Raw genomic sequence first — 20,267 nt, forward strand, 5'->3', positions numbered from 1 at the left:
AATGTTAATATGTAAGAAGATTATAGACATAAGAATTATTCTACTGAATAATTAAAACATTGTCTTAAAAGTTGACTGGCAATTCTCTCCCACGTTCTGAATTTTCATTTTTCTTTTCTTTTTTCATGAACAGGTTTTGCATATTATGTAATATATTATAGAGGAAAAGAATTAAAAATAAGAAAGTAAAAATCATCCCATAAGGTTTTTTTGTTTGTTTGTTTGTTTGTTTTTAAAGAATACATGCAAGGGTGTTGCAACACATGTAATGCACGTCAAATACTCTTGTTTGTCTGAGTTTTCTGCAACAAGAACTATATTTTGCATGGTTTATATGACACATAAAAAGGTAATTTCCAAAATAAATACTATAGGGATGATAGAAACCTTGGGGATCATGTACCTAGAGCTTAACTACATCACATAAAAATCTATAGAAAAATACAGGCTTCAGGACCTATTTCAGAGTACAGGCAATACTAGGTGGAGAGTTGTTAGATGTTGGAAAACTGTGTTATTCTACCACCTCACTTGGTAATTGTGAAACATCCTCTATGTTTGACATCTACTGGTCTAATATACCAACTGCTTCATTTTGGAGCTATAGAACAAAGAACTAGGTGATTAACTAGTTAGTTTAGGGTTATGTAACTAGGAGATGAGCTCAAAGTCTCCTCTCCATCAACCACCAGTTCTGTGCTGTTTTCCCAATTCAATTCAATTCAATTCATCCAATTCAATGGAAGAGCAAGTATTTATTGGCCATTTGGGGGGGAGGGGTTTATTGTTCCAATCTTGAATGATTGATTTTAGGCACATTAATGGAGATATTTTAGATACAGTTTTCTTAAATCAGAATACATTGAAAATTTCAGGAGCACTTGAATCTTTTAGAATTATGTTAATTTTAGATTGCTTGCATAAATCCACTTTCATCAATGAGGTTTCCATAGCATTTGTTAAAATTTCAAAGAGGATATGCTCCTCTAGAAACATTAAATACTATTGATAAATCCTTATCTCCAACTAATTTGTTTTACTAGACCATGTTAGTAAATGACATGTTAGTAAATGGCATTTACTAACATTTACTAACATTGCTATTAATGTAATAGCATTAATGCCAAAAGTTTTGGGATGTGATATTTAATTTTACCCATCTTCCCCAACTATGTAGGCTATTGAAGATAATTCAGTATATTGCCACAGTTTAATCATTTTTTTCTTTGCTTTCCTATTTGCACATAAAAGTTATACAAAGTAAAACATACTGAATATTCCTTTTATGATTTTTATATTCTACTTTTAGCATTTCAGAGAAATGAAGAGTAAGAAAATAAGTCAAGGGAATACCACATATGCATAACAACATCGTTCACTTTGTTTCAGCATGCCTGGTATTTGGAAAGTAATTGCATTCTCTGGTTAGAGAATGAGACTCTAAAGTAAAAAAGAAAGGCTTTTCATCAGATGTCTTTATTCAGCATTATATTTTATATGGATGCATCAGTAGTATATGCTTAGAAAGAATGCAATGAATATATATACTGCTTTTGTAATAGGAAAATTTTTCTGAAAAAAAACAAATATCATGTAAGAACAGATTTTTCTATCTCTAGATGTTAGAAGAGCAATTATGTTCCTGTGAGCAGCTGATAGAGGACATCATCAACATGGAAGTACTCCTTTGTGAGAGAAGTATCAGCTTACCTTTATATTAATAGATATTACCTTTGGATATATCTGTGGGAAAAGAAAAGCTATTTCAGTAAGTGGTATCTCTATTGTACTTCTCCACCTAAGTCAAAATATTCTTTCAGATGGCTTCTCTAGTTAAGGTACTTCCAATAAAAAAGATATAAAATTTCACAAAATACTCTTTTTTTTAACCAAATTAATGTCAGAATTATGACATAATTCTGGCTTCTGTATTTATTGTCCTTTTGACTCTGCTGAAGATTTGAGTAGTTAAAGGCATATATAGAAGTATATATTCTTCAATTGTTTAGACATTACATCATGATAATAGTGAGTCTAATAAGATAAAATGTTACTGACAGAGCAAAAAAGAAATAGAAATAAAATAAGCTGTTAAAACTTTCACAATATAATTTATTACACTATTTTCTCCACTGACAAGTATTTTGAGAATAAAAATCTTTTACAACAAATTTAGTTATAAAATAAACTTGTAACACATTAGAGGCTCTACTAGATATTATCTTAGCAGAAATACCATTTTTTCACTAAGCTTCAGGTATGTGAGACTACCTATATGAAAATATTTTATGTTGATGTCCATTATGGCTAGGAACAGTTGAAGAAAATGAGGCTTAACCCAAGGGCAAACCTGTGAATTGCAGAGAATTTTTTCTGGCTGTATCACTTTTACTACATTTTTTTTTATTCATATGGTTACTCTTTCCCCATTTTCAATCATCCAACACTCTTCTGTTATCTAGCTTGTTCTTCCTTCATGCAAACATAATTAGAGCTGATAACAGCTATTTGAACATGTTAACTCACTCATTTTCTTTAGAGTTAGTGTAGTAGCTCAGCCAAGCATTAAACTTCTCTCTCATTGTAGAATAAAATTGTTTTTAATTAAAGTTAATTAAAGTAGGGAGACTCCAAATGACATCATATTTACTGAAATGCAGAATAATTCTGAATGCAACTCTGGTAGCTTTTTGAGGGTCTTCAGTGGTAATAATATGAGAGTGTAGAAACAGAAAGGATAGAATTGGGACTTTGTGTCCATCTGTAATGGCAAAGTTAGACAGGGGGCTAGTCTGGCTTTGCCTGTTGAAGACTTACTTAACAGAGGGCTTGGAATGTGAGTGAGCATGCCTGGAATACTAAAACATTTCTAAGGGCTTATTTTTGTGTGACACCATGAAAAAATAGTTAAATAATGAAACATACAACCTTAACATATTCTTAGTTTCTAATGTGACAATGGTAATTCTCAAAAGATAAATCTGCAAGTAAGTTTAATAAATAAATATATTTCCTTAAAAATGGTGTGTGCTTTTTATAGAATTATGAGCAAATAGTTACATGGCAGGATACCTCATATCTAGGATATATTCTTTTTTAATTGTAACTATTCATTGAAGATATAGGATTTCATAAATTGAGAGATGAAAGGAAAGGAGCTTGACAAACTGGTAAAGAAATTCAGACATGGCAAAGAATAACTTGTTGCAGGCCATGCAATACATAAAATCTATAGAATTTATTTCTGTTTAAACCTATTTAACTGAATGGAAAACTATACGGACAACCAGGTTTTGAGGGGCCAGAAATTTGGTGAGAATAGTGAGGCAGGCGTAATACTGAGGTGAGCCTTACATTTCCCTTGAGGAATCTTTTAGTTTCTAAATAGCACAAGGCCAAAAGACCAAGAAGACAGCCACAAGGCAGATAAAAACCTAAGCTAAGACTTTGGCCTTATTGGGATGTCTCAAGATAAAACTTGTAGTTTAAGAAAGCAGGATGTCAAGAAACTAAATTACAAAGAAAAAGGGAGAAGAATAAGGGAATTTTAGCATCGTGTCATGTTCCTCCTTAAGACGTTTGCTAAATTTTATCTGGTATAGGGCTAACAGGATATCAAATGGAGTCAAGAGTAGCAGCTAAAGGTATGGGCAGCAAAACAGGGTATTTGGCAGTTTCCCAGGATTGAAGAAGAAAAAATTGGAGAAGGGACTCTAGTTAATATCCCTGACTTCTTATTATAAATAGAATAAAAGAAGGTTATACTCCAAAAACATAGGTAACAAGAATTATATCAACTCTTAACAAAAATGTGAAACTCAGCTCCGGACAAGCACAACCCCACAATGGAAAAGCAGGTCTGCCCCATATTTAAGGTACCTGAGAAAAATCTAAAGGAAATCCTCCCTGAAGGAAGAAAATATGAGACAAAACATCAAATTATATCTATAATTTTTCATTAGCAATATTCTACATGTGATCAAACTTACTAGGCATGTCAGAAGTCAGAATCAAAAAACAGAAAACTAAAACATAATATAAGCAGATACAAAGGTGAATTAGAGTTGGAGATATCCATCATAGATTTTAAAATAACAAAGAATAAAATGCTGAACAAAATTGTTAGCAAGATCAAGAATCTCACTATGCAACTGGAATTTATAAATAATAAACCAATGGAAATTACAGAACTGAAAATGTTAACATTTAAATTAAGAATGCAATAGATGTGCTTAAACAGTTAAAGAGAGGATTTTTGAACTAAGGAGAGATCATTATAAAATATACAGACTGAAGTTCAAAAACTAAAGAGAATCTATAATATACAAAAGAGCATACAAGACACATGAGACAATTTAATATCTGTAATTGTATTTGTATAACAAGAGAAGAGAGAAATGTTAAAGAAGCAATATTTGAAAAGATAATAGGTGAGAAACTTTCAGAGCCAATAGAAAGACATCAACCCACACAATCCAGAACATTAACAAACACCAAGGAGAACTGGGGCATGAGGTAGGAAAATCTAAAAGCATTAGAGTAAAACTGACCTTTTTTAAAATGCATAAAAATGTTGTAAAAGCAGTCAGATAAATAAAAGACATTATCTTCAAAGGAAAGACACTTCATTAGAAACTATGGAGGGCAGAAAACAATAGAATGACATTTTGTAAATGCTCAAAGAAAATATGCCAAACTGTACTTGTTTATTCAGCAAAAATATCCTTCAAAAAGGGAAATTAAATAAAGATGTTTTCAGCCAAACAACAGAAAACTCATCAACAGCAAACCTGTGCAAACATACATATTTAAAGGAGTTCATTAGACAGAAGACTAATGATCTAAAGAGAAGCACAGAAATGAGAGAAGGAAAGAACAATGAAAGAGTTAAATATGTGGGTAAATCAAAATAAAAATAACCTAAGTAGACCGGGTGCAGTGGCTCACGCCTGTAATCCCAGCACTTTGGGAGGCTGAGGCAGGCAGATCACAAGGTCAGGAAATTGAGACCATCCTGGCTAACACGGTGAAACCCCGTCTCTATTAAGCATACCAACTTTTAATTCAAAACTGCTTCATAATGCAATTTGACCAAAAAAGTCTACATGCTAAAATAAGATATAATCCTACAACAACTGACTAAAGCATAACATTACAAAAATTTATTTGTATTAAAAAGATAGGTTAATTAAAAAGCAACTCACCTGATTAAGGCAACTATTTTATGTTGTTATTAAAGGCAAATGAAAAACAGACTTTATAAAAATGTAAAGATCATGTACTGGCTATTCCTGACCAGATTAGCACTTATCTCTAGACTAATGCAGATTGTCTTCTATTATAATCTGTTAATTACACCTTGGGGCCATAAACACAACCAGTTTCTAGAACAGGGATACAAATATATTGCTTTGAGGACAGAAAAATATATCCTGACCAAGAGATTGTTTATGGCAGTTAATTTATGGATTGTAAAAATGTAGTAACCATATAACTCGGGGAGGACAGGTGTACTCACTGACATGGTTTGACTCTGTATTCCCACCCAAATCTCATCTCAAATTGAAATCCCCATGTATCAACGGAGAGACCTGGTGGGAGTTGATTGGATGATGGGTGCAGTTTCTCCCATGCTGTTCTCATGATAGTGACTGAGTTCTCATGAGATCTGATGGTTTGATAAGTGTTGGCAGTTCCTCTTCCCTCTGTCTTTTCTGCCACATTGTGAAGAAGGTACTTGCTTCTCCTTTGCCTTTCACCATGATTGTAAGTTTCCTGAGGCCTTCCCAGCCATGCTGAACTGTGAATCAGTTAAAACTCTTTCCTTTATAAATTACCCAGTCTCGGGTACTTCTTTATAGCAGTATGAGACTGGACAGTAAATTGGTACAAGAAGTGGGGTACTGCTATAAAGATAACCTGAAAATGTGGAAGCAACTTTGGAACTGGGTAACAGGCAGAGGTTGGAACAGTTTGGAGGGTTCAGAAGAAGACAGTAAGATGAGAAAAAGTTTGGAACTTCCTAGAAACTTGTTAAATGGTTTTCACCAAAATGCTGATAGTGATGTGGACAATGAAGTTCAGGCTGAGGTGGTCTCAGAAGGAGATGAGGAACTTATTGGGAACTGGAGTAAAGATCACTCTTGCTGTGCTTTAGCAAAGTGACTGGCAGAATTTTCCTCATGCCGTGGAAATCTGTGGAACATTGAACTTGAGAGAGATGATCTAAAATTGTAACTTATATTTAAAAGGGAAGTGGAGCATAAAAGTTTGAAAAATTTGCAGCCTTACCATGTGGTAGAAAAGAAAAATCTATTTTCTGGGGAGAAATTAAAGCCAGCTGCAGAGATATGCATAAGTAATAAGGAGCCAAATGTTAATTGCCAACAAAATTGGGAAAATGTCTCCAGGGCACATCAAGAGACCTTGGTGGCAGCCCCTGCCATCACAGGCCTGGAGGCCTAGGAGGGAAAAAATGGTTCTGTGGGCTGGGACCAGGGTTTCCACTGCTGTGTCCAGCCTAAGGATATGGTGTCCTGTGTCCCACTGCTTCAGCTCCAGCCGTGGCTAAAAGGGGCAAGGTATGGTCCAAACTGTTGCTTCAGAGGGTGCAAGCTCCAAGATTTGGTGGTTTACATGTAGTGTTTGGCCTGAGGGTGCACACAAGTCAAGAATTGCGGTTTGGGAACCTCTGCCTAGATTTCAGAGGATGTATGGAAATGCCTGGATGTCCAGGCAGAATTCTTTCACAGGGTCAGAGCCCTTTTAGAGAATCTCTGCTAGAGCAGTGTGGAAGGGAAATGTGGGATTGGAGGCCCCTCAAAGAGTCCCCACTGGTGCATTTCCTAGTGGAGCTGTGAGAAGAAAGCCACCTTCTCCGGACCCCAGAATAGTAGGTCTACTGACAGCTTGCACTCTGCAGCTAGAAAAGCTGCAGGCACTCAACACCAGTCAGTAAAGGAACTGTCCAAGGCTGTGGGAGTCCCCTCCCCATTGCATCAGCATGCCCTGGATGTGAGACATGGAGTCAAAGGAGATTATTTTGGAGCTTTAGGATTTAATCACTGCCCTGTTGGCTTTCAGACTTGCATGGGGCCTATAGCCCCTTGGTTTTGGCCAATTTCTCCCATTTGAAATGGGAGCATTTATCCAGTGCCTGTCCCCATACTGTATCTTAGTAACTAACTTGCTTTTGATTTTACAAGCTCGTAGGTGGTAGGGACTTGCCTTGTCTCAGATAGACATTGGACTATGGGCTTTTGAGCTAATGCTGAAGTAAGAGTTTGGGAAGGCAAGATTTGTTTTGCAATGTAAAAAGACATAAGATTTGGGAGGGTCCCAGGGGCAGAATAATATGGTTTGGCTCTGTGTCCCCACCCAAACTCATCTCAAACTATAATCCCCACATGTCAAAGGAGGGATCTGATGGGAGGTAATTGGATCATGGGGGTGGTTTCCCCCATGCTGTTCTTTTGATAGTGACTTAGTTCTCATGAGATCTGATGGTTTTATAAGTGTTTGGCAGTTCCTCTTCCTTCTCTTTTCTGCCACCTTGTGAAGAAGGTACTTGCTTCTCATTTGCCTTCCACCATGATTGTAAGTTTCCTGAGACCTCCCTAGTCATGTGAAAATGAGTCAATTAAACCTCTTTCCTTTATAAATTATCCAGTCTTGTGCATTTCTTTATATCAGTGAGAGAACGAACTGATACACTCACCATTTAGAAGATTCTATTTTGCCTCCTTGGTGTTTTTGTTTGGCTTTTTGTTCTAAAGTAGAAGTGTTTTCTCTATCAATGAAGAAAGAATTTGGCAGAGTTACATTAAATGTTCTCTTCAGAACAGTATGCCTTAAAAACGGACTGAGCTGTGGACATTAAAAAAAAGAATAGCATATTTTAATTGTATCATTCATAAACTTTGAAGTATTATTTTACATTAATCAATAATGAACTCATTAACATATAATAACTTACCAACACCATTTATTGATATCTTACATGTTTGGATTCCTAGGGCTAACATACATAAGTATAATTTAAAATATCCAAAAGTAAAAAATAAAATAAAATATATAAAAGTTATAAGTCATGAACTTAATGCATGTTTAATATTCTTCTAAAAGTCATATATATTTGGTAGAGGCAAAAACCTTTGATGAAATCTAAAATTTCTTTTAAAAAAAGCAACATGTACATTTTTGCATGTATTAATATCAAATAATTTTTATTCCCAAAATAAATCTTGTTTCCAATGAAAGCAGATATTGACTTTCCAGATGTGTCTTCTCTCAGCATTTATTCTTTCAACAAATGTTTGTTAAATGCATATTATCTGCCTATTTTCCAACTATTAACATGCAGTAACAAGATAAAGTCAATTTACATTCACCATTCAACATAACAATGAAAACATTAAGAAAGACAAAAATTCAAAGGAACTTTTAAAACTAAAACAAACTCTTATTTCCATTGCTCTGAGGACTGTCCACCAAATGTCTTGCAAAAAGGAGCTGATTGAAGAATGAAATTAATGGAATAGTCATTCAATCAATATTTATTTGAGTGCCTCTTATGTGATATGTATTAGTCCTAACATAGCTATTATCAATGATCCTCTTTTTTAAATCTTCTCCTCCACAAGAACATCATATAATAGGATATATTAAAAAGTTAGAAATTGAGATGCATATTTAGTAGGTACAAGTTGAGAATATTGCATTCTTAGATTTACAGTTTTTCATTGCCTGTCTTCATGTAATAGAATGAGGGTTACAGGTTTAAAGTCAGCTTCATGTGGAAAGATAATTCATAGAAATTTTTGACTCAGACATTTTCAATGTCTGTGGACTTCAAAATGTTACCTCCCCTTTCTGAACTTAGGTTTCATCACTTTTCAAATGGAGTCAAAGCGATCTATTTTATGTAGGTTTAGGGGTTATAATAATTGAGTTAAAGTATGGAAAGTAGTCCTTTATCTTAAAAAGGCAATATAGCTTAGTGGTCAAAAGCATGAGCCTTTCATTGGTTGAAACCCTACTCCTGCTATCTGCTTTCTATGTGTTCTTAAGCAACTTACTATCTCTGTGCTTTGGTTTTGTAGCTGTTGTTGTTTTTCTTGAGACAGGGTCTCACTCTGTTGCCCAAGCTGGAGTGCAGTGGCTCAATCTCAGCTCACTGCAGCCTCAGTCTCTTAGGCTCAAGCCCGGGATTCTCCCACCTCTGCCACTCAAGCAGCTGGGACTACAGGTATGCAACACCGTACCCTGCTAGGTGCTTTGGTCTTTACACTTGGAAAGAGAAGATGCTAAAATAATAAGATATTTTTATGAGGATTACATGAGTTAATAATGTATAAAGCATATCAAGCATGGCCTATCAAAACCATATGTGTCTATTACTATTATCCTCCTCCTCATCATCATCTTGTGTAATGTCTCCCAATGAGTAAATATTTACATCAAATTAATTAAAAATAAACTTTTATTCTTATAATTAGGGCAGTGGTAAATAGGGCAGTTAGAATTTGCCCTCAGTCCAACAGTCTGTAAAGACAGTAAAAGTTCATTGAGGTAGATTATTTCAGCATATCATTAGGATAAAATTAAAAGGAATAGTATTTCCATGATCAGGGTGAGAGCACAGAGCCAGGGCAATCCACATGTCCTACTGTTGGCAAGTTTTGGTTTTGCACAGACGCCTTCTTTTAAAAGCATAAACAAACAGAAACACAATTCCAATGCAAACAACATATCCTAAAGGAAAGTAGCATTAATTTGAAGCTATATTGTAAAAAGTCACCAATACTTATTTATAATATGAACAAAATTAAGTTTCAGAAAAAATATAAAATTGGAACTGAAGAAAGTTTGTGAGGTAGTCCCTCAATCATTAAAAAATCTAAAAAGAGCCTATCGAATAACTATGGAACTAAAGAGAAATATACATATAAGTCAAATCGCTTAGAAAAATAATACAAAAGAAAAAATGAACATTCATAAAATTACCCCCAAGCTTTAGTCATAATCCAAAATATTTCATGATTTATAGAAGGAAAATTGGGAAACTTCCACTTATTCCCTCCTCCTTTTATTTATTCCATGAGTGAACATCAAGTGCCTATTATATATCAGGCACTGTACAGAAATCCAATAATAAAATTGTCAGCCAAAAATACATAATCCCAGGTTTCATAAAATCTGTTACCAATAATGAGATAATCATAAAATGCATATAAAATCAAACATTGATAAGAACTCCCAAGAAGAGGTACATGGAGACAAAATAAGAAGAATGGACCAAGTAAAGGAGATCAGAGGGTTCAATAAGGACATGACAATTGAATTGAAATCTGAAGTAAAGACAGGACTTAATCAGGCAATGGTGGGGAATAGGGTTGGGGAGGCACTCCAGACTCAGAGATCAACACAGGCAAAGATCCTGTAGCATGTTGTAGTAACTGAAAGAACGCTAATAAGCCTAGAGTGGCACGGAGCAAGGTAGGCCTCATGAGGGATGATGCCATAGACCTGTGTAGGGCATGTTAAGGATTCTGGTGATGACAAAAGTAATGAGAGGCCATTAAAGTTTATTACAAAGTTGGTAAGAGATTATTGCTTTTGTAAAATCACTTATTATTGTATTTTACATTAATGTTTTTATTGTATAAATATTAAATATCCTACATGAACTTATTTACTAAAATAATTGTGTACTACTAATTTCAAAAGGAATTATTAATATTTATTTATATACATATTTTTAAGTAAGAGTTACTCATCAAGATGTTTTTCAGGTTAGAATTACCTTCTGGAGGCAGGAAAGACACTATAGACCAATGTTCAGAGGGGGAAGTACGGGTAAAAAATGAAAATGTGTGGGTTATCTACAAATAGACTACTGAGAGATTATAGAATGAGAAAAAGATCCAGGTTCAAGACTTTATGAACTCTCAAATTCATAGCCAGATATGGGGTAGGAGCCTATAAAAGAGATCAGAACATCAGAGAGTGGTATGTTAGGAGAGCCAAGAGAAGTGAATGTATATGTCTGGTTTTAAGATTTCAGTACTACTGAAAAGTGAAGTGGACAGAAATATGCCCATTATATTAAGAGAAATGGATATTAATTAGTTTAGTTGAGGTAAATTAAAATGCATATAATCCATACTGGAGAATATTGAGAAGTAAAGGGAAAAGGAGAGGAGAGGAGAGGAGAGGAGAGGAGAAGGGAGGGGAGGGGAGGGGAGGGAAGAGGAGGGGAGGAGAGGGAAGAGGAGGGGAGGGGAGGGAAGGCGAGGTGAGGGGAGGGGAAGGGAGGAGGTAGAATAGCAACAAACTTCATTTTAAGGCATTTAGTTTCAAAAATAGGAAATAGAGATCTTTCTTACAATTTTATTTTTCTTTTGTTAACAGAAAATATTAGAAACTAAAAGACAACAGGGATTGCCTTGTACTTGAGAGAGAAATAACTGATAGTGAAATGTGCCAGAAAATACAGAAGGAAATAAGATCTAGAGTATATATGGAGGTATCAGAATAAGTGAAAAGGAGTGATTTATTCCAAGAGTTGCGAAGGATTATAAGACAAATCCAGATATATATAAATTATGAATAAAATGTAGTGGAATTGAGAGACTCTCCATCTGATATTGTTTTTCTCTCTTACTGCCATCAAGAATTCTTCCTACTCAAATTCCCATGGAAACTACTAATAAAACATACAATTAGAGAAAATCATGTGTTAAAGTTGAAGAACAGAGATAGTGATGGCAGCAGCTGCTGCAGACAGCCTGAGACTGCCATCAGACAGGCTGCAGCAGGGAGGTGCGGCCAGGGCTGCATACTCCATGGAGCCTGTAGGAGCTGGGGACAAGTGGGAGCCCTATCCCCACTAAGTTGAGGCAGAATCTCCCTGGGTGCCACTGCAGCTACCCAAACTGCAGCTGCAGAGCCAGGTCTCCCACTCCATAGAGCAGGCAAGAGCCCCACCACCTCTAGGCACAGCTGCAGCTGTAGCTGCCCAAACTCTGGCTGCAGACTTACACATCCCTACACACTTGGGGACCCAGGAAGACCCTCATGCCCTCACAGGCTCAGAAGGCCTGCTCCTGCTGCCTGGCTTCTCCCTGCTCTCTGCACCTTCTCCAATTTTGGAGCAAAGTCAGGTGGAGCCTGGGCACCATGAAGGACAGCTGGAGGCAGACAGATTCCTGGGTGGAATGGGGCAGGTCTCCACAGAGGCCTCACCTTTTTTAGGCCAGGAATAGCCTGAAGGCTGGGTCAGGCTGCCAGTCCCACAAACCAGAGTGGGAACTTGTGGTGCCTTTTCTGGGCCTGCCCATGGCTGCCCATAGACAAATTGGCATGTAATGCCTTCCCTCTGAGGCCCATAAAAGCCCCAGACTCAGCCAGACATGAGCAGATAACTGGACAACCAACTGCAGAGAAGAGCAACCCTTACTGTTGATAGAAGGAGATGTCAAGATGACCAACAGCGGAGAGGAGCTACCCACTCTAGGGCCTCCTATCTGCTGAGAGCTTCAGAGACCTGCAGAGTCACTGGGACTACCAGCTGTAGAGAGAAGAAACCCACTCCAGGGTCTCCTCTCCGCTGAGAGCGGAGAAGACAATGGAATGACCTGCCTGCAGAGAGGAGCTTCCCAATCCAGGGTCTTCTCTCTGCTATTGGAGCTGAACACTCATCAGAACCCTCTGCTGTGGAAAGGAGCTACCCCCTGTGGGTCTCCCGCAAACTGTTCTATTGCTCAATAAAACTTCCCTTCATCTTGTTCATCCTCCACTTGTCTGTGTACCTCATTCTTCCTGGTCACAGAGCAAGAACTCAGGACCCACTAAATGGTGGAGTTAAGAGAGCTAGAACACAAACAGGGCTGAAACGTGCACTTGCTCACCACCTTGTGGACAAAGAGGAGAGAAGAGCTGCGACCCTTCAGGGGTCCCAGACTTGGGAGATCCCTGAGTCAGAGCTGTGACTCCCTCTTTGGAGTCCTGCAGTACCTGGCATCTCCAAGCTTCCAGGTGCCACTGCATGTCCTGGAGCCAGCAGGGAAAGCTGCTTGTGTACACCTGATCCAGCTGCAGCCTCACAGAGAGCTGACAGCCATGTTGGCACTGGAGCTGCCCACCCCGCTACAGCAGCCAGCATGTCTGACTGCGCAGAATCTGGAGCCCACACTTGCTCACACATCCTTCACTGCTCCATGCCTGACTCTTCCTTGGCAGGCATGGGATCCAGGCCAGTAGAGTGAGCTGAGCACAGCCTGCCAGGCTGAGTGGGCAGAACCAGCCCAGCAAGCCTGAGAAAAGCTCAGGCAAAGGCACCACCAGCCAGAGGTCTCAGGTCAGAAAAGCAAGACTTCAAAGATCCTGTGACAATAGGATACTAATCTCCTGAAATTTTCAAAGAATTACTGCTTGACATAACAGGGACAGCAATGGACTGAAGGGAGGGTAAGAGAGTGAATTCAGGCCTTCTGTTTCCCATCCCCAAATAACTTCCAAGAAAAAATATTGACTTCAGGAAGTTGAAAGTTTGCCATTCTCTAAAAATGAGGAATTAGTGTGGTATCATTGAGAATAGTATACTGGAGTCCGAGCAGTATTGAGAGGTCCCAGGTTTCAGTCCCGGCACCATGCTCAGCACCAACTTAGAAGTAAGCATAGTCAACTTTGTTTCAGACATAGGAATCAGACCAAAAGGAGACACTAGGATGTCTGAATTTGGGCACTACAGAAGTAGAAGAGAGGTAGAGGGATCAGGCTTTATGTAGAGCACAGGAAAGAAATGAAACTCTTCCTAAGTTATTCCCTGCAGCCATTCTCCCTATACTCTTCCCCAAAGGCTCCTAGATCTGAAGGAGACTAAATTGAAGATCGTTCTTAGAAAGATTTAGAAAACTGAGATAGTACCATACATTATAAAACAATATAAATATATAGTATTTAAAACAACATGGCTTAAGCTTAAAAACAGGTGGTAACTTTAATGAAAAAGAAGCTTGCCAGGCTTAAAATAGACATTTAGTGTATAAGCTGGCATTTTAATCAACAGAAAAGGGATTCAAAATTTGCCAGTACTGGAATAATCAGTTTTGCATTTGTAAAAATAAATATATAGTATATCTTCATGTTATGTGCCCATGCAAAGTTACATGTTTAAATGTCTAAAAATCTGGAATATTAGAGTAACTAAAAGAAAATACAAAGGAATATCATGCTTAGAATTTTGTCTTAGGAATATATCCTGACTATATACAAAGAAGTATCTGAGATGATATTTATATTGCTGTTTTATATAATAAGAAAGTCAGTGAAGTCTTTCAAAATGTCTAGAAAGAATTCCTGACGATGTTTTAGAAATTATGCCTAATATAGAAAAAATAGAATGCTGTGACAAACATATAAAGCTGGTATATTTGGTTCTAAAACACGCCTACTGTTTACTATAGAAAAAATGCCTACTACAGCACTTCAAGTCTTACTATAAACCTGCAGTTATCAAGACAGTATTTTATTGGTGGAAAAAAGAAACAAACAGATCGATAGAAAAAAAAAATATCTGGGCCGGGCACGGTGGCTCAAGCCTGTAATCCCAGCACTTTGGGAGGCCGAGGCGGGTGGATCAGGAGGTCAGGAGATCGAGACTATCCTGGCTAACATGGTGAAACCCCGTCTCTACTAAAAATACAAAAAACTAGCCGGGCGTGGTGGCGGGCGCCTGTAGTCTCAGCTACTTGGGAGGCTGAGGCGGGAGAATGGCGTGAACCCAGGAGGCGGAGCTTGCAGTGAGCCGAGATCACGCCACTGCACTCCAGCCTGGGAGACACAGCGAGACTCCGTCTCAAAAAAAAAAAAAAAAAAAAAAAAAAAAAAAAATCTGGACACAGATCTTACAACCTTCACAAAAATTAGCTCAAAAGAGATCACAGACCTCAGTGTAAAATGCAAAAACAGAACACTCCTAGGAGATAACACAAAAGAAAATCTAGATGACCTTGTACTTGGCAACGACATTGATATAGGAGTGGGGCAGGGAAGGGCTGGGAAGAGAAGGGCAGGGCCCATGGGTAGGGCTCCACCCATAGACCTAGGTAAGGACAGGCATTTGTTTTTGTGCCCAAATGTTGCATTTCCCAAGACCACCCTGGCCCACCATGCCTCCATCCTGTGCCTATAAAAACCCCGAGACCCTAGTGGGCGGAGACACAAGCAGCTGGATGTCAAGAGGAACACACCAGTGGAAGAACACACCAGCAGACATCAGCCGATGTTGGCAGGCCATCCACCAATGGAACAACATGGAGTTTGCCGGGGCAGTCAGAGGAGAGCCCGGCTGCTAAGCAGCCTGACTCTGGGGGAAAACCACCTTCACGCTACACCCTCTTCTGGCTCTCCCATCTGCTGAGAACTACTTCCACACAATAAAACCTTACATTCATTCTCCAAGCTCACATGTGATATAATTCTTCCAGTACATCAAGGCAAGAAGCCCAGGATACAGAAAGCCCTCTGTCCTTGCAATGAGGCAGAGGGTCTAATTGAGCTTAATGACACAAGCCACGTATGGATGGCTAAACGGAAAGGGCACACTGTAACACACGCCCACTGAGGCTTCAGGAGCTTTAAGCATTCCCCCCTAGACACTGCCATGCAGATGGAGCCCCACAAACTGCCCATCTATATTCTCCTCCCAGAGGTTTGAGCAGTGGGGCACTGAAGAAGTGAGCCACTCCCCCTGTTGCACACCCTGCAAGGGGAACAAGGAAATGTTTCCCATGTCAACATTTTACATACAACAATACCAAAGGCATGGTCCATGAAAAAGCAAACTGTATTTCACTAAAATTAAAAACTTTTGTTCTGCAAAAGACACTGTCAAGAAAATGAGAAGACTAGCTACAGACACCAAGAAAATATTTGTAAAAGACATATTTAATTATATTAGTCTGTTCTCACATTGCTATAAAGAACTACCCGAGACTGGGTAATTTATACAGAAAAGAGGTTTAACTGGCACAGAGTTCCACAGGCTGTACAGGAAGCATGGCTGGGAGGCCTCAGGAAACTTGCAATCGTGGTGGAAAGTAAAAGGGAAGCAAGCACATTTTCACATGGCCAGCAGGTAGGGAAGAGAGAGAGAGAGCAAAGAGGGAAAGTGCCACACACTTTTGAAAAACCAGATGAGAATTCACTCACTATCATGAGGACAGCAAGGGGGAAACCTTTCCCTGTGATTCAATTACCTCCCACCAAGCACCAAGCACCAAGCCCCTCCTCCAATGCAGAAGATCATAATTCATCAGGAGATTTGGTTAGGAACACAGAGCCAAACCATATTACTGACAAAGGAATGTTATACAAAATATATGAAGAAGTCTTAAAACTAAACAATAACAAAATAAAAGACAGGGCCAGGCACGGTGGTTCACACCTGTAATCCTAGCACTTTGGGAGGCCGAGGCGGGTGGATCACAAGGTCAGGAGATCGGGACCATCCTGGCTAACATGGTGAAACTCTGTCTCTACTAAAAAATACAAAAAATTAGCCAGGTGTGGTGGCGGGCGCCTGTGGTCCCAGCTACTGGGGAGGCTGAGGCAGGAGAATGGCATGACCCCAGGAATTGGAGCTTGCAGTGAGCCGAGATCACACCACTGCACTCCAGCCTGGGTGACAGAGCAAGACTCCATCAAAAAAAAAAAAAAAAAAAAAAAATTAGTAAAATACCTGAATAGATACCTTGCCAAAGAAGATTATATAATGGCAAATAAGCATATGAAAAGATGTTCCACATCATATGTCATTAGGGAATTACAAATGAAAACAACAATGGGATACCACTACCTACCTATTAGAATGATCAAAGAGCAAAACACTGACAATACCAAATAGTGGTGAGGACGAAAAGCAAAAGTACTCTTGTTCCTTGCTGGTGGGAATACAAAATGGCACAGCCACTATGGAAAGTATTTTGTCAGTATTTTAACAAAACTAAACATATTCTTTCCATGTGATCCAGTGATCACATTCTTTGTTATTTAACCAGATGAAATGAACACTTATGTCTACTCAAAATCCTGCACATGAATGCTTACAAGGTATCTTGTTCATAATTGCCAAAACTTAAAAATAATTAGGAGGCCATTATGCTGAGGCAACTCCAGTGCCTATGTAATCAAACCAAACCCAACTCAGTGTAAACAGTGAAACAAGACTGAAGCTTAACTAGGCATAGGCCACCAACTAACATTTAACTAGGAACATTCCCCTTTAGCCAAGCAAATATTTTCATTGTCTTGCTTCCATGAACACCTTATATAAATTTTCACCTCACACTCCCTAGGTGGAGTTCTGAACTACTTCTGGTCTGGTGCTGTCCAAGTCCCGAATCACTGTTTGCTCAAAACAAACAAACAACAAACAACAAAAAAACCTCTAACATTTTAATGTGCCTAAGTTTGTCTTTTAACAGTTTGCAACAAAAAATAAAGGGTTAAAATCACCATTGCTGCAAATAATACGTGGAAGTAGAATGGTAAGTATATGAAGAGACAGCTTGGGTTTGGAAAAGACTAAAAATCTGGAACTTAAGCATGAAATTTTAAACTGCAGAGCATTTGAGGAATGGGGTGATGTTAAAAGAAACCTAGAGAAAAAATTAATGGCTTAAATAACCATGACGAAGAGGTGCCAATGATGAAAGAACTAAACTTTAACACTCATTACACTGTTAGGTGAAAAAAATAAAGTGAAATGGATGACAGCACATAATCAGAGGTTCATAACTGTGCAAAAACATTTTCCAATTAACAACTTACTTTCTCTTAAATCATGTGCAAGTGGGAGAAGAAAAAAGACTAGCATTCTTACTAGAGAGATGAAAACAGTTATTTTGTATTCAAAGCATTTTTCACCTGAAAATAGGAATGAATACAAGATGGGTCCTAAGTGTATTTGATCTGCATTGAAACCGTGTTAAAATTGTAGCTTTCAGAATACAAAAGTATCTGAAAGTACTTGTCTGCAGCAAAGAGTGCCTAATGTCCACTTAGAATTTTTATATTCTGTGTTCTATGGATGCAAAATTGGTTTAAAATTAATATGAACTAAAGAACAATTCATTTGTCATTTCATTGAAATTATGATGAATGAGTTTGAAATATGAATTATAACTGAGGTAAAATCAATACCATGTTTAAAAAACTGTATGTTTTCTTTCTCAAACTCATAATGAAAGGCAAAATGAATATATTCTAATTTTCCGTGGTTTATAATTCTCACTGAAATTATAAATATATAGTATATATTAATTATGTGAAGAAAAACACATTGTTTAAAATGTTTCAGTCACAAGAGGTTATTAAAGTGTTTTAATTCATATGTTTGATAGAATAGCAACTAAATATATTTTTCCACTGGAGTGATTAATGCCTTTTCAAAGCACAATGGGAAATTTTTTAAAAAATCATTACATTGTTCCCTGTCAAAGAAGGATGAGAGGATAACGACCGGTTAACTTTTGTAGTTCTGATTAGACACACACGTTAGGACAGAGAATCAACGAATACTGAAACTAATCCTACCAAATAGGTTCAAAAAGGTTGATGTCCCTGAAAGACAAAGAAAGACTGAGCAATTGTTCTAGATTAAAGGATATTAAAGGAACATGATAACTAAATTCAATGGATGATTCTGGGTGTAGAATATCATCAGGACAATTTAAAATAAAGACTATATTCTAGATAATAATATTGTAACAATAAAACATTTCCTGAATTTGATCATTTTTTGTGGTTATATAGGAAGATTATCTTCATTGTTAGGAGATACATGGTAAAGTATTTGAGTGTAAAAGATATCTGCTAGATTCAAACGGTTACACGATATATCTCCTAAGAATATATTCTCCAACAATAATAATAATTTATAAATATGTGTGTATCAGTGTGTGAGACTGAGAGAGAGACACCCACATAAAGAGGCAGAGAGGAAGAGTGCAAATGATACAACATATTAACAATTAGTGTTTCAATATTTGAATTTTTCAAAATAAATTTTGAAACAAAATTTAAACTCTAAACACGAAGTCACTTTTCTAGACATTCAAGTGTTCATCTTCTCTTTAGCTAATATTCTGGTTACAATTCATCTTCCCTAGAAACCAAAGTCCTCTACTCAATCCAGTATCATGCAGTTCAAAGGATGCTTCTTTTGAACAATGTCAGTTTCTACTTTATATGGCTTCAGATTTATTTTTCACTTTGAGTTTTATAAAATCTATATTACTGTGTTGCTTGGGTCCTTCTAATCACTGAGTTTATTTGCATAAACTCTATCCACACATACTAGAGAGAAGCATTTTCTGTTTCCTGTCTGTCAGTCTTGTTATGTTTCTTTGATATTTCACTCTTTCAGATAATTAGAGAATGATAGTGGAAGCAACATTATGCTTCACTTATGAAAGCTGTACAGAGTCTTTATATAACACCAGGGCATTCACCTCACAATCAGGTAATTAGTAATTGAATTATGGTTTAACTATAGAGAATTAGCCACAATGCCTGTAGAAGGAAGTTTCACTTTCTCTTCTTCCATCAAGCCCCACCACTACATCAACCCACTTTCCTGTATCTGCACTCCTATATTATGTCCCTTTATACTCAGTAGGGTTTTCCCTGGAAGCCCCATTTAATATTTCAACATTGTTCCTCAGACCTAACATGTGATAGCTTCCTTCTCTGCTTTAATTTTTTCTATTTATTACAATATGCATATTATATATTTTATTGTGTATTTTGCTTTGCTTCTTATCTAGCTTCCCGGAAGCTGTTTTTGTCTGTTGGTTATATAGTACTTAGATCTATTCTTGACACAGACACTTGAATTATTTTCCTTTTTTTTGTAATTCTGGAGACTTTAGGTCTTCGCTTATTTCTGGACAATCTCAGCTAAGATTATTTTGTGCATCTCTTCTCCATTTTCTTCTGTTTTTACTTGGTACTGCTATTAGGCATGTTTAACCTTCTTAAACTATTCTTCATGTATTTCTTCAAGTAAACATTTATTAAAAGCATAACATACATATAGAAAATTGCACAGGTAACTATAATTTAATGAATTTTCAAAAAATGAACACTGCTATGTAACCAACACCCAATCAAAAACAAAGTGTCACCAGTCCTCCAAAACACTCTTACGTTCCCACACCCAGTCACAACTCCCCATATGCACTCCTGAGCCTGCAAGAGCC

At 37.4% G+C, this 20,267-nt stretch overlaps 1 protein-coding gene across 2 annotated transcripts in view; it reads right to left on the reverse strand.

Annotated features, from left to right (window-relative positions):
* Positions 1 to 101: 101 nt before the first annotated feature.
* The window catches only part of STPG2 (sperm tail PG-rich repeat containing 2), a 516,962-nt gene continuing 496,796 nt past the window's right edge, over positions 102 to 20,267 (reverse strand). For both annotated transcript variants that reach the window (XR_012434968.1, XM_065545253.1), the window contains 2 exons: positions 7,718 to 7,866; positions 102 to 1,743 (listed from right to left, as the gene is read on the reverse strand). The gene's annotated coding sequence lies outside the window, so the exon portion shown is untranslated. The remainder of the gene's footprint in view (positions 1,744 to 7,717; positions 7,867 to 20,267) is intronic.

This window comes from Macaca fascicularis, chromosome 5 (genome assembly GCF_037993035.2).
Source record: "Macaca fascicularis isolate 582-1 chromosome 5, T2T-MFA8v1.1".
NCBI lineage: Eukaryota > Metazoa > Chordata > Mammalia > Primates > Cercopithecidae > Macaca > Macaca fascicularis.